This window comes from Solanum pennellii, chromosome 9 (assembly GCF_001406875.1).
Source record: "Solanum pennellii chromosome 9, SPENNV200".
Lineage (NCBI taxonomy): Eukaryota > Viridiplantae > Streptophyta > Magnoliopsida > Solanales > Solanaceae > Solanum > Solanum pennellii.
The window spans coordinates 52,440,084-52,453,778 of record NC_028645.1 but is presented as its reverse complement, the minus strand read 5'-3'; positions in this window follow the sequence as shown (position 1 = coordinate 52,453,778).

Below are 13,695 nucleotides of genomic sequence, written 5' to 3'. Positions count from 1 at the left end.
TGTTTTATTTTCTTTTTGTGGATGCTTAAGATTATGCATGGGTCCCTTTTGGTTATAATTGAAAAATGATTTTGACACTTTCAAAAAAAATTTAAATTTTCAATAATTTTTTCCACCTCTTGTATGTACTTCAAAGTGTGGTTATTCTTAGGCGAATTGAAGTCTGGGTTATGAGCAATACCGATGACTTATATAGTCCTCACAATCGAAATAACATGAATGCACGACTACAATGAGGACAAATGAAGTTATATGGACAATATGTGAATTCTTTGTATCTCGTTGTGATTATCCAATTGTAAAATTGATTATCTTGTCATGACTATTGCACACTAGCAAAAGTGTGGAGTCTTGTTTGACTTTAGTGTTGAATGCCTTGTGTGATAATCTTACCTTGAACCATGTATGACAACACCTATAATTTTCCCCATTGGTCTAGTTGAATTAGTAAGGTTTTCTCTTGACATGATCTTAGGCAACTTTATAGAGTGTGAACCAATCTGACATATACCTATTTTTTGACCTACCTTGTGACTGTGTAAACCTCTTTTGAAGACCCTTTGAAGCTTGACCTTTCTTTCTAAGAAACTTGAAAATAACATAACCTATATTAACCCTTTACCCTGAATCATTTTAATTTTCTCTTACTTATAGGCCAAAAGCCTAAGTTGGAGGTGTATTGAAAAGAGAAGGCAAGTCAAGAAAGTGTAATTCTGTCTATCCATTGTGTAGAGATAATGGAACCCCTCCATATTAAAAAAAAAAGAAGAAGAAATGAGAAAGAGATAAGATAAAAAAAATGAAAAGAAAGAGTTGTGAAATAACTTTGAAAATTACAAAAAGAAAAAGGGGTTCCCGGCACATCATGAAAATAAAGGGATGACGTGTGAGCAATAATGAACTTGATAAAGGAAAGGAAGTATTATGAGTACCACATTTCATGAGGATCCTAGTCATTGAGCCTAATGACCATACATTTAAACTCAACCCCATTATAAGCCTTTAAAAGACCTTTTTGATCTTGAGAAAGTTGAAACAAACAAACAATGATAGGGAAATAAGGGCAAACCTATGGGTGAAAGCATGCACTGTTTTCTTCTTTTTAAGAGTGAGTGTTGTATCTCATTCCGAACCTTAAATTATTAAACATCATGTGTGTGAGAATGGAATCATCATTTCTCTAAGGGCATTTGAATACTTTGGGTAAGCTTGAACTTGCATTTGAAGCAAGTATTGCGAGCTTCAGAATGTTTGGTAATGGTGTGTCACAACTTGAATATTTGGGTGCATAATTCATCATTGCATAAGTTAATTGAGTCTTGTTGTGCACATTCATTAATAAATCTTGTGTGGAACAATTTGAAACATCCTTTTTGAACTACTGAATTTGAGATTTACTTGAGGAAAAACAAAAGTTTAAGTTGGGGTGTTGATGAGTCGACATGTGGGACTCATTTAGGGCTATAATTTTATAGAAATAGTGTCCTTAAATGCTTGTTTTGTCTCAATTAATTATGAATAACCTTAGTTTCAGGTACTTTGAGTTTGAGGCAAAGCATGGACACTACTTTGCAAAAAGGAGCAAAAAGGATGAAAAGAACGAAGAAATGAGGGCTTGAGGATCGCCGACTCCACCTGGCAAATCGTTAATAGGTCTGAAGATGGCCTTTTGTTCCACTGTGCTGAGCTTTGAAGAAAAGGAACAAATGGGCGGTGAAAAAGAGCAGTCGGCGCATCGCCAAGAAATTCTGCGAAGAAGTACAATATCGCCTAGTTATCCAGGACATGAAGATGCTTAGAATAAGGGAAAAACAAAGATGAAGTTGCAAAAGGGAGAATCACTGATTTGATTGGAGATTTTGACTAACTGCGCCGAGTGATCCGCTGCAACACTAATCTTTTGAAACTATAAATACTTGTTGAGTAATTTAGCTTTCTATTGAGAATTTCCAGAGTATTATAAAAAATTATTAGATTTTCTCTAGTTTTAATCATATTTTATTAGTTTTTGAGCTCTAAGTTTGAGAGGGTTTTTGGAGAAGAACGTCAAGACCAAAAGGATTTCACCTTTAAGGATTTGGACTTAAGTCTCTGGGATTCTTCATTTTTGGCCTGTAACAAGATTTAAATCTTCATGCACATTTTGATGCAATCTCATTTTTGTATAAATTTCTATCTGTTTTTCATGTCTAGATAAAACTTCAATTCTTGGGGTGGATTTTCGTTAATATGGGTTAAATAAGTTGTTGGGTCTTTCTTGGTGATAGTTTATTCGTAGTTTAATTGTAATTTTGTTTAGTAGTTGTGGATGAATCTAATACGGTTTTAGTTGCAAATATGATCTCATAAATGTGTTCTCTAATTGCTAGAGAGAGAGGTCAAGAAACTAAGGCTACTAAATTGATGGCCAGTGGGATTGGGTCGACAGGAGGTTTAACTCGAGAGAGTGAACCCTAGTGTCACACCACATACTCATCTTGAAAAAGTGAGTGGGTTAAGGCGGAGGTTGTGCTTCATGCACTTTATGGGTGTTTGAGAGGATCCCATTAGAAACGAGGTAATTAGTTCCTCGGGCGAGAGTTTATCTCCCTTAAAGTCTAGTCTAGTTGCAATTACTCTATGAATTTTCTATTAAAAGAAAGTACCCAATAATCTTGTTATCTTACACTCCTATCATATCCCGAAAATTCTCCCTCTCCTTGATTTAGAAATCCTTGTTAATTTAGCTGTTTTTGCCTAGTACTTGTGACAAAACCCCCATCTATGATTTACGCTTGTGCACCCTTTGATTTAATATGTTTTTATATGATAATGTTTTTAGATACACTAGTTAGAACTTAATTTTACTTTTCTATTAATTCTCACAACCACTCCATGTGTAAACGACCCCAACCCATGATTTGGTTACTATAATACGGTACGATCGTCGACACTTACGTTGAAAGTTGTGTTTTTGATGACGTCACCGATCACTAAGCAACACCCTCCATAAGTGTTGTGATGGCATAAAGGTCCTCCTTGGTAACTTCTATACCTGGCAACAACATTCGAGGACGAGTATGTCGTCCAAAAAATCCAAGGTAGCAACCTGAAGCACCCACCAATTCAAACTAGTGTACTACTCTGCCTCCTAAAAACCACCATCCAATTTGCCATTTATGTGGTTAAATCAGGCATAATTCCAATGTATATCGTTCATTCTCTCACAACCACTTGGAAGCCAAGGAAAATTATGCTTCAAGTCCTTAAATTATTTATTGTAGAGCCCCACATCACATTACCAAATACACGTAACACACTAGTATATTCAATTAAATGCATCCAATAAGAAAATTTACTTTACAACTACTTTGTGTTCCCCAACTGTTAAATGTAATTTTATATTTGTGTCTGCATTTTTCAGGACAACCTGACATCCATCGATTCTTTTTCTTCTTTTCTTATAAAGGATTTAACCACAGAGGCGGTGAAGGTACGTGACAAAAGTTGATATGGAATTTATGAATGACCCACTAGTGAAGGACAATGCAATCTGAGCTATCAAATAAATTTGATGGAATATGACCAATCTTGGCATAGACGATTAGGAAATCCACATAAAAGAATTATTAAAACACTTTTCCGTAAGTTTTCAATTTTTCCTTTTTAGAAAATTGTTATTATTGCAAATCTTTCCCTTTTAATAAAAGTCATTGGCTACTTTTTTTAAGAATACTTTACAAACCAAACCCCTTTGCAAATTCTTTTTAGCGATCTATAGGGGCGTTCACCAGTTTTGTCCATTGATAAAAAATTTTACTATGTAATTTTTGTGATCGGTTTAAAAAACATATTTGACTTTACACTATTAAATACAAAGTGAGGTTAAAATAATTTGTTCAAAATTTAAACCCCCTATTGAAGAAAATTTGCATAAAAAAGGTCCTTTGTGTGTACATTGATGGTGATGGTGAGTTTGAAGGCCACAAGACATTCCTTCATGCTAATGTCGTTTAGAACTTTGTTTCACCCTATATACATCGCACGAGTAGACATAATTTTACGTAGATTCCACCACATTATAGAACCAGCCAAACAATTTTACATAAAGGCTCCATGTCGCCAATATTTTAGTCTTTTGTTTGTTAAAAATCAACATAATTTGTTAACATATTTCCTACCCCAACTCTTGGTAATGATTCTCCAAACTAAGGATTGTGACGAAAAATTCCCAATAACCATGTTATTTGGACATTTGGCCGCCTTTGTTCCTCATGGCTTAGGCCATAAGAGACACAAATTACATCCAAGATCTACTACTGGTGTTAATTCTAATGTCCATCACAATTATCAATGTTATGATCATTAGTCAAAAAAAATCATGCAATGTTATCTTTTATGAAAATGAATTTCTCTTTTCTAATAAGTTTTCCTTCCTGAAGGAAAAACTCTTTTATATTTAAAATGGAATATTCTGCCAATATAATCACATGACTCCAATCCTTCATATGTGCCCTCTTTTACCTAATGTAGATCCAGTCCCAACCCTTGTTCGGTACCCACCTCCTAACCCATCATACAATATCAATCCATAGTTTTCCACAACCATACCATAAAACCAACCACAAACTATTCATTTCCCTATAACTCATTCTCAGAATAACATCATTATACCAAAGAAAGTATTTGATTATCTTGCCATTATATCTACTGAATCACTTCCCACCCAATAACCTAGCCCAAAAAGTGCTTACAGGAGAGAAACTATAAAAATTTGGTTTGATGCCTTAATGACGTATCTAACTAGGTGTTTTATCGTCCACTTCACAAAATATGGTTGATTGCAAACGACTTTATCGTGTAAAAACCAAAAGAAATGGAAGTGCGGATAGGTTTAAAGATTGTTGGTTGCGAAAGATTTCTCTCAACATCCATGTATAGATTATCACTATACCTTCATCCCAATGGTTAAACCTATTACTGTAAGACTGGTTTTATCACTTGCAGTTTAGTAGAATTGGCCCATACACCAGTTGTACATGAATAATGATCTTCTTCAGCGTCACCTTGACGAAGTTGTCAATATGGGCCAACCTCCTGGGTATGCTCATCCTGACTTTCCTCATTATGTTTGCAAACAGAAATACATTTATGGACTGAAGCAAGCTCCTTGCACGGTGTTTCTATTTGAAGCAGTTCCTCATCTAGATGGGATTTCAAAAATCCAACTCATATTCCTCCCTTTTTTCTTTTATTTTTAATCATAATAGGATGTTCGTTTACATTCTTATACAAGTTGATGACATTATTAAAATTGTTTCCAAATCATATGTTATTGAACAGGCTATTCAAGGTTGTGCATCTCAATTCTTTTTCAATGATATGGGCCAATAACACTAATTTTTAGGTGTTGAGATCCTCCGAACACAAGATGTAATCATAACATCTCAATCCAAGTCTGTGTCTGATCTTCTAGCTGCCCATAATTTATCTTAGTGTAAATCTGTTTACACAACTAGGAGTTCCTCTAATTTTCTGTTCCATAAAGATTGTACACCTTTTCTAGATGCCACCTTGTATCGTCAAGCCATTGGTATGATTTACTGTGTTTCATTACCAAACCTTACATAAGCTTTGCTATCAACAAGTTGTCTCAGTTTATGCATGCTCCTACTCAAACACAATGATCTTCTGTTAAACAACTTCATTGCTATCTATAGCATACCAATATTTACGGGTTACAAATGACAAGCAAAAAATTCTTCTAGGTTATTTATTTATTCTGATATGGATTGGGCAGGTGAAATTAATTATAGGATTTCTACTTCTTTAGAAATTCCTTACTTTTGGGAAAATCCCATTAGTTTTTCCTCCAAGAAGCAACGTATTGTATCTCGTTCTTCTACTAAGGTCGAGTATCATGTTGTAGCTTCAGCTCTTACCAAAGTAAATTGGGTTCAAAATGTTCTTTTAGAACTACATGTCATTCTTCAAGAACAACCAATAATCTAGGATGATAATGTTGGAGCCACTTATTTCTGTTAAAAATCATGTCACGCATAGACGGATGAAGCACATCAAAGTTGATTTTCACTTTGTTAAAGATAAAGTCCAGAGAAACCAAGTTTACGTTAAGGATATACATGTTGTGGATAATCTTGGAGATAAATTAAAAATATATTTGTCTTCTCTACTCTTTCACAAATATCAACCCATGTTTAAGGTGTTGATTTCACCTTGAACTTGAGGGATTCGTTTTGCACATCATCCATGTAATAATGCATAATCAGTTGTAGTGTATAGTTAGCTATTTACTGCCTACTAATACTAATTAACTACACTTCTTCCAATTCAGAGTGTAGGCAGTTGCTAATTAGTATAAACCTAATGATGAGTTGGGTTCGATCCAACTGGGAGTGCTATGTCAAAGAATTCAAATGAATTAAAGAAGTTTTTTCAATGCCAAATGTAAGATTACAATACTAAAACCTCAATTACAAGCTCAAATCTTCTCCAAGAGTACTCAATAATATAGAAAAATATAAAAAGCTCTCAAAACACCGTAACACACTCAGTGTGATCTCTTTTCTCCTTTCAAAAATAAATTTATATGTTTCCAAAATTATAGCATGGAATCAAATCGGTGATATCAGTCAGGGTCGCTTAACGACTCGATGATCCGCCAAAATGCATGTCTTATCTCCTTTTAGCTTAACTCATACGTCCAATTGTTCTGGAAGATTTGGCGAGTTGGTTTTCGTTGCCATTCAGTTTGGCGCATCATCGAAATGTATTTTAAATCTCCAAGTTGGCTTGATCCATGGGTTACTTTGCTGGAAAATTTGATGAGCTGGATTCTCACTCGGCGCTTCGCGAAGTGGCTTTTGTGAGATCCAACTTCTCTTTTCTTCAGCTTTTCAAACTTTTTCATTCCTTTGTGCACCGTAATGTCCTTCTGTTAGCATCCTTTTAGTCTACCAAGAGTTTACACATGGGAGATTTAATGTCCTTCTGTTAGCATCCTTTTAGTTCTTTTCAGTAGATTACTACAACTTTTTAAGTATTTATGTTTTCATTTTCTTTATAGCAGTTATTGCAGCAATAAGTTTATTCCTCCACTTTCTCATAAGTTGTAGTAGGCAGTAGGCAGTTAGTTTCCTTACAAATCTTATGTGTTATGGAGATGAGAAATATATTATTTTGGATATGTGGCCATCAAACAATTGATAATGAAAAGGTTGTCCTTTGCATTCATAAATCGGGATAAAATCATCATCTTAGCTAAATCTAATGGATTAGGCAACGCAAACTAAGTTGATATATAATCCGCAAGACCACTAAAATAAAGTTCGATCTTTTGCGATTATGTGAGTGTACCAGGCCGGGAAACTAACTGCTTGGTAATCTGCCATAGACCCAATCTTGCGCACCTTAGCCAATTTTCCTAACTTTTGACTTCTAATTGGTGGCCCAAAATGAAAGTTACAATAACGCTTGAACTCATCCCTAGACGATTCAGTCATATCTATCTCTAATTTAAAAAACCAAAATTGTGCATTCCACTCAAAATGAAAAGAAGCAAGTCCAGTTTTTTCTTCATCCCGAGTTTGTTGGTGTCGAAAGACATGGTCATATTTGTTCAGCCATCCAAAGGTCCCCCTTGTCCAATAAACCATAGAAAATCCAACTTTGTATACCTAGGAATAGTGGAACTTCCTCATGCATCGGATTTTGACCCTTCTGCCACTCCACTTTTACCTTTCCAACCCGATTTTGGCCAGTTGATTTGGAATCAACCTTCAAATTCACTAGATCCGTTGTGACTGAATCTAAGCAAGCATATATTGATTCCTATCTCGCAATATTGGTTGCACGTACCTATTAGAAATAAATTCACCGATTGTGCTAGTTGATGTTGAATTTGATCTCTCATAACACCCATCTATGATACCAAATTTTATGGTCCCCTTATATGGATCTGGTTATGAGGCGTTGTAGTGTGAAATTGAATGTTTTAAAATGAGTCTAAGTATAATTTAAACTTCACTTGAGAAGAGTTTTAAGGGGACGTATGGGTCCCAATTCATTATTTTTCATTGAGAAAAATATTGTTATTATAAGAAGAACATAACTAATTTTTAAAAGCAGGAAGTAAATACCACTTTTCCCCTAATGATGTCCTTTTAAGTATTAACCCAACTCAATGAGTTTTATAATATGATCATTAATGCATATTTTTTTGGTAGTAGTATTTAGCAACAGTTTGGGTAAGAGTTAAGATAACTCAAACTCCATAGACTACGCTGCAAGTGTACATAGGATCATACCAAAAATTGGGGGACTCGTGACCTTCCTCAAGAAGGATTATAGTGGATCCAAAAGTTGAGTCACATCCTATATTCTAGCAAGGTATATGGTGGTTTCTAGCAACTCGACAAAGATGTTGTTTCATTAGAAGGCTCATAGTAATGGTCGTTGTTTAAAGAAAATCCCAAGCCAAATAAGTATATTAATTTAGTCTTTTTCTAGGAATGCATATCTTATTGTAACGCTTTAATGATATAATTGCATGTTCATGCTCTACTTAAGTTAAGTTATGATCAATTTCTATTGCATTAAGCTTTATTGTATACAGTAAATTCTACATACCGACAACATTTTTGCTCAAGAATCATTTTATGATTCAAATACAAGTGTTCAAGGTCATAAATGTGGGCTTTGTTAAAGTCAAGCACAAGGAGATAGAAGCAAAAAATACAAGAGAATCCCTCCCTGAAACTGGAAGTCACGAGTATAGAGTTTTCTGTAGTGAAAGTACAAGTCCCAAAAGTGGACTACAAAAAAGTCGCCTCAAGGAAAAAGACAATCCAAACATAAATACGAAGGAGACATATAGATCCAAGATTTCAATATCTCAACCACATCTTTGATCTCAAAAGATGCTAAAGATGGCACGAACAATCACTATTGGTAGCTTGTATTAGAATATGCTTCACTAAAGATATGCAAAGTGTAGAATGCATACCAAAACAAAGATAATTAGTAATGATCATAGACCAACTAAGGAATACAGTTAATGATGATATGAAAAGATACAATCTAAACACAACATACATAAATGAGGGTATGACAGAAATGATACAAGCATACTCAAAGTAAATCTTTGTACATTGAAACTAAACCTTATTGGATCGTATAACTCTAGAAGTTAAACTAAAGTGCGAGTTTAAATAAAACCCAAAAGGACCCCCATAAGCTAGACATGTAGACAAAATAGAGAAGTCTACTAAGAGAAAAGTATTATGAAGAGAAAGTCGATCTCCCAGCCTAAGCAACCACAATATCGAATAATCCAATCATCTTCTAGGACAACTAGAAAGAAGTGACAATCAATCTAGGACACCCATCCAGCTAGTCCACTCCCAGCCCATCTAGCAAGAGTCATATGGGGGCATGTAAACTTTTAAGAGAATGTCATATCGCAAGGCCACCAAGCCAGGTAGTTCACCCCTAGGGGTGTATGCCTCTCATATAGCAAGACAAACATGGAGGTGTATCAACTTGAGGATCTTATACATGAATACTCAGTCACTGTGGAACAACGTCCAATCTGACAAAATTCAATAGAAGGGTCCAAAGCTAGAACAATCCTCTCCCAAATTTGTGTGAAGGCACAACACCTATGATAACTAAGAGACACAAACTAGGGGGGTAGGGTATATAAAAAGTCAATAAAGCTGCAAAATTTCCTAAACTAAAACCCATACTTTAAGCTCAAGTCTGCTACTCTAATCTATAAGCATCTAGTCCGTCGGAAACGATAAAAATAAGGTGGCAGGACCCGCAAGTACACCCTATAAATTAGGGCATTCTTGAATCATGGCACAACGTACTTGAATTCTCGAAGGTCTTGTAAAATCCCTTAGACAGCATTCGTTGCATAATATATATGAAAAATAGTGTGGAACTTTTACAACAATCGAATAGTACATATCTTTCATAGAAAATCATAAAGAAAGCTAAGTCTCAAGTCGCCATCTTAGACACACGAATATCTTGGGAAACATCCCATACTTTAACAATATAGAAATACTAAGTCTATTACAATGTTTATAACTATAAAAGCTAAACATATTGGTGTCCTTGAATAAATTGAGGACGTACCACAACTTTGTTTGAATGAATGCTAATGTCAAAGCTTCACTTTTACCCACTTCTCTCAAATGCCACCTACACCTTTAGAAGATAAAAACACATATGGAATTATCACATTATATGTACTTAGTAGGTGATATGCAATGAAATCATGATAAAAGGACATTTATAAATTACATGCTCTTTTTGAGGAAATCTTCATAACATAGTATAAGATACACCTTTAACACCAAAGATCACATATAAATAGCATTCCAAGTAATCCATATAGTAGCATTATCAATACTTCAAGACATAAGCATATAACACTCCTACTAAAAGTTACTGTAAGATTCACTTGAGTAAAACAAGAAGAGACCACCCATACACCCTCTTTAAATCTACTTAAGCAACCCCCAAAGCTACCCTAGGTAGACTAGTTTCATTCAATATACATTAACTCAAGTCATGATCATTCATTAAGTCATTTAGGATTCATGTAATCTTTTAGGAGGTTTCACATAATGGTCTTAGGAAGACATAGGGAACCTACACCCTAGCACCTTCAAAGCCTACTCGTGCCATGTCTAGATAGCATCCCATTCCACTAACTAAACATTGTAGAACTTATCCAATTATATAATGCATCCCACATGATGAGATTGGGCAATAACTGACATAGACCATACTAGCTAGGCATGGAATCTGAAGTCTTTCCTACTCCGTTGGAAGGTGTTCCACTTGCCAAGCGTAGAACTAGGACACATCCCATGTTGGCACATGGTTAAGGAATATCAAGGGTTTATTTGTACTCTAGTCTCATCTTAACTAGAGATACCCCCCAAGTATACTCACTCGGTGCTAGCCTTTGTTCTCATAGAGTAATTCAAACAAGGAGCATATGAAAAAAGTACCATATCTTAGTCACAACCAAATAATAATACACCTAACCAAAGAGGGTCCACTAGGGCTGCCATACAAATTACATATTAAAATAAGTAAATAAATTTATTGTGTGCATTTTCTTTGCACTAATATGTATAATATATAATTTGTACTCCATTTTTTATAAATAATTTCTAACTATAAATAAATTATCTCTTATAATCTTCATGTTGTTTCATTATGACAATTAACATATGACATATCTCTAACGAGTGACAATTAACTCATAATGACTTTCATATAATAGTGAGTTATACTTTTCTGATTTTGATTTCTACTTCTTACAAGTTTAAATTATGATAAAATAGTGTCATTCGTCGAGAGTAAAGAGTATATTAAATATTAGATTATGAATGCTTTACAACTTCAAAATAAGTTCAATTGATATCAATAGTTGAATTTTAAAAATAAATTACTTCATTACCTTGTTTTTATTACAATTTTGACATTATCGACAGAATATTGATTAAAAAAATACTATAAAAATAATTGTGAAAAACTTTAGTATTTTCATTTTAAATTTTGTTAAAGGGCGATAGTTACAAAAACTTAAATTTCATAAATATAAAATTAATCTAAAGTTTCTACTCACTCTATTTTGATTTATTTAATGTTTATTTGACTTAACATGAAGTGTTAAAAACAAACAAACCATATACGTTCATAAATCATCTTACTTAGAATAAAATGAATATTTTTTGAAGTCAAAATGTTATTAAATATATTGATACACCATTCTTTTAAAATTGACTACAAAAGAAAAATATGCCACATAAATTTTCATAGTGTTAAAGTTAATTATATTATATCCCTACTCTTTTTTATATTCCAAAAAATTCATAGATTCATGAGCAGAAATGCAGAAACATCGGTCACGATACTACTCAAAAAACTTGCAGACACATATCTCGTGTATGAATCCGAGAGGGAATATAGGTGTAGCTGAAAGGAGAGAGATGTTTCCAAGAGAGGATAGAGATGTATTAAAGAGGGGATAAAGATGAATTCGAGAGAAGATAGAGATGTATCCGAGAGGAGATAGTGACGTATACAGAGGATAGGAATATAGCTGAGAGAGAATTTTTGTATTTTTTTTAGATTATAGGAAACTTTAGAAACTATAATAAAATAAGATGTGAATTTTTGGTAAATTTTTTAAATTAAAATTAAAAAAATAATTGACTACATTGGGCCCGTGAACAGGCCTTCAATTATCTAGTTTTTATTATATAGAAGAGTGAAGTAGTAGGACGACCAAGGGTCAAAATGTAATTTTATTCTAACAAAAAATTATTAAGAAAGATAGTAACTAATTCTAAAAACATCTTTCTATATATGAAGCAAATAATGATCAAGGGTAAAAAGTAAGTTCACGCTAACAAAAAGCTACCAAGAATAATAACAAAAAAACTAAATATTTCTAGAAACATCTTTCGTTATTGTTATCACTATTAACTTATTTTGTTATTACTTCACTTTTTTTTTCTTTTTCTTTTCTTTTGTGAATTATCGTGATATATATTTATTACTCTATTTTACTTGCTTTGATTTAGTTCATAATATTTTTTATGTTCTTTATACTTGTCACGACCCAAAAATGGATGTGATGGCACTCGTCTTATCCCACCAAGACAAGTCAGCCTAAAACCCAAAATCTAACAAAGTGTGGAAGTAAATGACAATCCAACAACAATTTCTATTATGAAACCAAGTCATATTAATTCAATCCCCAAAATCAGGTTGTCACGTGCACAAGTCTCTAATGTAAACATTAGAATTGAAAAAAAATAGAAGTCTAAAATGAAGTTATGTTTCAAGTAAAAACAAAGTCATAAACTGGAGTAGGAAAGTTCGCTGAGATGACAAGCAGCTACCTCACAACCCTCCACAAGATGCCTCGGAAACGAAAAGAATGACAGGTATCACGAAGATCCGTGCTCTTAACCTACAAAAATTTGTAGAAGCAAGGGGTGAGTACCAAACCACGCGGTACCCAACAAGCAAACCTCTAAACACAAGTTATGTGAACAAAATACGGGCACTCCTTACACCCTATCTAAACCTCCACGCTAGAGTCTAACAGTTTACAATTTACCAAACACACAACTCAATAACCACACTCTATCAATTTACACATTCTCAATAACAACTCAATATTCAACAGTCACAAGCTTCACAGAGAAACACTCACATGATCAGCAAAACACGTGTTCAAGTTCATCAATAATAAAATGTGCAATGCCATGAGATGCAATGTCAAGTATAGTGATGCATGTCTTCCCTAACGATACACACCCGCTGTCTCTCAGTCCGGGACCCATGGGGGACATATCTGTCCATGCATCTGTCGCTGCGCACGACACGACCCTCGATAATTGTAACCTTCGCGGTGCGCGATACGTCCCTCGAAATATGATATCCATCGCGGCGCGCGATACGACCCTCGAAATGGTACATCCTCTTACCACAACCATGTCTTAGATACAATGCAAATTACATGCTCAAATGAAAATTAGGAGATAACCATTTTGATACCAAAGCGCAATTTGCAACAAGGAATACAACACCAACAAATAAGCAACAAGTCTCCAAATCATTCTCAACATCACACAAGGAAATACACGAATTTCATACGCT